This window comes from Topomyia yanbarensis, chromosome 2, assembly GCF_030247195.1.
Source record: "Topomyia yanbarensis strain Yona2022 chromosome 2, ASM3024719v1, whole genome shotgun sequence".
Taxonomy (NCBI): domain Eukaryota; kingdom Metazoa; phylum Arthropoda; class Insecta; order Diptera; family Culicidae; genus Topomyia; species Topomyia yanbarensis.
The window spans coordinates 132,748,772-132,753,538 of record NC_080671.1 but is presented as its reverse complement, the minus strand read 5'-3'; the positions used below and the strand labels follow the sequence as shown (position 1 = coordinate 132,753,538).

The 4,767-nt window shown below is 30.9% G+C and overlaps 1 long non-coding RNA gene across 1 annotated transcript; it reads left to right on the top strand.

The window, feature by feature from the left end:
* Nucleotides 1-3,700: 3,700 nt before the first annotated feature.
* On the top strand, nt 3,701-4,172 carry LOC131678830 (uncharacterized). Its single transcript, XR_009303744.1, has 3 exons — nt 3,701-3,779; nt 3,873-3,904; nt 3,964-4,172. It is a non-coding gene; the product is annotated as an uncharacterized LOC131678830 (long non-coding RNA).
* The last annotated feature ends 595 nt before the right edge of the window (nt 4,173-4,767 follow it).

The window sequence follows — 4,767 nt, the reverse complement described above, 5'->3', positions numbered from 1 at the left end:
TTGAGAATTGAGAATTGAGAATTGAGAATTGAGAATTGAGAATTGAGAATTGAGAATTGAGAATTGAGAATTGAGAATTGAGAATTGAGAATTGAGAATTGAGAATTGAGAATTGAGAATTGAGAATTGAGAATTGAGAATTGAGAATTGAGAATTGAGAATTGAGAATTGAGAATTGAGAATTGAGAATTGAGAATTGAGAATTGAGAATTGAGAATTGAGAATTGAGAATTGAGAATTGAGAATTGAGAATTGAGAATTGAGAATTGAGAATTGAGAATTGAGAATTGAGAATTGAGAATTGAGAATTGAGAATTGAGAATTGAGAATTGAGAATTGAGAATTGAGAATTGAGAATTGAGAATTGAGAATTGAGAATTGAGAATTGAGAATTGAGAATTGAGAATTGAGAATTGAGAATTGAGAATTGAGAATTGAGAATTGAGAATTGAGAATTGAGAATTGAGAATTGAGAATTGAGAATTGAGAATTGAGAATTGAGAATTGAGAATTGAGAATTGAGAATTGAGAATTGAGAATTGAGAATTGAGAATTGAGAATTGAGAATTGAGAATTGAGAATTGAGAATTGAGAATTGAGAATTGAGAATTGAGAATTGAGAATTGAGAATTGAGAATTGAGAATTGAGAATTGAGAATTGAGATTGAGAATTGAGAATTGAGAATTGAGAATTGAGAATTGAGAATTGAGAATTGAGAATTGAGAATTGAGAATTGAGAATTGAGAATTGAGAATTGAGAATTGAGAATTGAGAATTGAGAATTGAGAATTGAGAATTGAGAATTGAGAATTGTGAATTGTGAATTGGTGATTGTGAATTGAGAATTGAGAATTGTGTTGTGATTGAGATTGAGAATTGAGAATGAGAATTGAGAATTGAGAATTGAGAATTGAGAATTGAGATTGAGAATTGAGAATTGAGAATTGAGAATTGAGAATTGAGAATTGAGAATTGAGAATTGAGAATTGAGAATTGAGAATTGAGAATTGAGAATTGAGAATTGAGAATTGAGAATTGAGAATTGAGAATTGAGAATTGAGAATTGAGAATTGAGAATTGAGAATTGAGAATTGAGAATTGAGAATTGAGAATTGAGAATTGAGAATTGAGAATTGAGAATTGAGAATTGAGAATTGAGAATTGAGAATTGAGAATTGAGAATTGAGAATTGAGAATTGAGAATTGAGAATTGAGAATTGAGAATTGAGAATTGAGAATTGAGAATTGAGAATTGAGAATTGAGAATTGAGAATTGAGAATTGAGAATTGAGAATTGAGAATTGAGAATTGAGAATTGAGAATTGAGAATTGAGAATTGAGAATTGAGAATTGAGAATTGAGAATTGAGAATTGAGAATTGAGAATTGAGAATTGAGAATTGAGAATTGAGAATTGAGAATTGAGAATTGAGAATTGAGAATTGAGAATTGAGAATTGAGAATTGAGAATTGAGAATTGAGAATTGAGAATTGAGAATTGAGAATTGAGAATTGAGAATTGAGAATTGAGAATTGAGAATTGAGAATTGAGAATTGAGAATTGAGAATTGAGAATTGAGAATTGAGAATTGAGAATTGAGAATTGAGAATTGAGAATTGAGAATTGAGAATTGAGAATTGAGAATTGAGAATTGAGAATTGAGAATTGAGAATTGAGAATTGAGAATTGAGAATTGAGAATTGAGAATTGAGAATTGAGAATTGAGAATTGAGAATTGAGAATTGAGAATTGAGAATTGAGAATTGAGAATTGAGAATTGAGAATTGAGAATTGAGAATTGAGAATTGAGAATTGAGAATTGAGAATTGAGAATTGAGAATTGAGAATTGAGAATTGAGAATTGAGAATTGAGAATTGAGAATTGAGAATTGAGAATTGAGAATTGAGAATTGAGAATTGAGAATTGAGAATTGAGAATTGAGAATTGAGAATTGAGAATTGAGAATTGAGAATTGAGAATTGAGAATTGAGAATTGAGAATTGAGAATTGAGAATTGAGAATTGAGAATTGAGAATTGAGAATTGAGAATTGAGAATTGAGAATTGAGAATTGAGAATTGAGAATTGAGAATTGAGAATTGAGAATTGAGAATTGAGAATTGAGAATTGAGAATTGAGAATTGAGAATTGAGAATTGAGAATTGAGAATTGAGAATTGAGAATTGAGAATTGAGAATTGAGAATTGAGAATTGAGAATTGAGAATTGAGAATTGAGAATTGAGAATTGAGAATTGAGAATTGAGAATTGAGAATTGAGAATTGAGAATTGAGAATTGAGAATTGAGAATTGAGAATTGAGAATTGAGAATTGAGAATTGAGAATTGAGAATTGAGAATTGAGAATTGAGAATTGAGAATTGAGAATTGAGAATTGAGAATTGAGAATTGAGAATTGAGAATTGAGAATTGAGAATTGAGAATTGAGAATTGAGAATTGAGAATTGAGAATTGAGAATTGAGAATTGAGAATTGAGAATTGAGAATTGAGAATTGAGAATTGAGAATTGAGAATTGAGAATTGAGAATTGAGAATTGAGAATTGAGAATTGAGAATTGAGAATTGAGAATTGAGAATTGAGAATTGAGAATTGAGAATTGAGAATTGAGAATTGAGAATTGAGAATTGAGAATTGAGAATTGAGAATTGAGAATTGAGAATTGAGAATTGAGAATTGAGAATTGAGAATTGAGAATTGAGAATTGAGAATTGAGAATTGAGAATTGAGAATTGAGAATTGAGAATTGAGAATTGAGAATTGAGAATTGAGAATTGAGAATTGAGAATTGAGAATTGAGAATTGAGAATTGAGAATTGAGAATTGAGAATTGAGAATTGAGAATTGAGAATTGAGAATTGAGAATTGAGAATTGAGAATTGAGAATTGAGAATTGAGAATTGAGAATTGAGAATTGAGAATTGAGAATTGAGAATTGAGAATTGAGAATTGAGAATTGAGAATTGAGAATTGAGAATTGAGAATTGAGAATTGAGAATTGAGAATTGAGAATTGAGAATTGAGAATTGAGAATTGAGAATTGAGAATTGAGAATTGAGAATTGAGAATTGAGAATTGAGAATTGAGAATTGAGAATTGAGAATTGAGAATTGAGAATTGAGAATTGAGAATTGAGAATTGAGAATTGAGAATTGAGAATTGAGAATTGAGAATTGAGAATTGAGAATTGAGAATTGAGAATTGAGAATTGAGAATTGAGAATTGAGAATTGAGAATTGAGAATTGAGAATTGAGAATTGAGAATTGAGAATTGAGAATTGAGAATTGAGAATTGAGAATTGAGAATTGAGAATTGAGAATTGAGAATTGAGAATTGAGAATTGAGAATTTTAGGAAGAAATGGTCAGCGCGCCGATTGCCTTTTTTGTGCTGCGCCGCCGATCATATTTAAACTCGCGCCGAGTCCATTGTAAACGACCCAATGGGTCACGCGCCTCATCGAGACGACCAGATCTAAAAAACCCATCAACTTAACGATCATGACAGGAGACCCACCGTGTACTCGATCGCGCTGGTATGAAACGACAACCAGTAGAAGAAAGCCAATCCGCGTGTGCTGAAGATTATATTCTAAAAAGTTTACTCGATTTATAAATTATAAAGATTTATTTGAAATTGTATTTAAAACACAGTTATGCGCTGCAATTTGCAAGTCGCGTTAGATGTATTAACTCGTAAAGCAGCTGTGATCATTATCGGTGATAGAAATTCACATTTAACAATCTGTAACTAATTCGAGGTTAGTTTCCCACTAAACTGCTTTTGTATAACTCCATAAAATTAGCAAATTTTCATATTGTAGTTAACGGAACCTAATTCACGCACTTCACAGTCACGATTAGGTCACTAGTGACGCTGCTGAAGGTAAAATCATTGAAACTTAATACTAAAAATACTAGGATTAATGCAATATAATATTGCAGAATTGACACGAAGTCACAAATAAGTTGCGAACGCAAATATAGGAGGAATAGAAGAGGAATAAATACTAAACGTAAGTTATGCGCTCTGAATTGTATATAGCATATGCTTATAACATATCATTGTCATCCTAGGAAGTTTTTATTATTCATTGTGAATAAATAATTATTCGGAAATCATTTGATCCTCTCATTGCGAAGCAACAATTTGACCTGAATGTGTATTGAGTGAAAGAATTTTGGTGTACTTTACGATAATCTTATTGGTTGTAATAGTTTTGTGTGATTCTTACCATTACCAATCTTGAGGCAGCATATTGTAGTTCATATGGAAACAAAGCTGCTTTCGAACCGCACGGTAATTCAGCAAGAAATTAAACTGTCACCGAATCTGTGAGCGGTTTGCTTATGAACTGTGAATTTATATAGTGTTCCGCTGTTTAAAGACTGGACAAGCGAATATCAGCCGAATAGGTCGGTAAAAGGTATTAAGATATTCAGAAGTTAAGCAATATACTTGTTCTAAGCGTTTCTTGTTTTACTAATCAATCAATCGATATGATAATAAAATAGCCTGGACAATACTTTTGCTGACTTCCTACTCGCATAGTCATCCGGATCGCAGCAATCAACAGTCAGTCTGTGGAAACCATAATACTCCCTACTGTTGAATTCTCAGTAGTTAAAGACACAAGTTACTTAGTGCAAGAACATATTTGGCTCATGCGGAATTAGATAGCATATCGACCGAATGATGTCACTTTTTCATGGTTAGAAACAGTTAAAACTTAATGAACCGACATATAA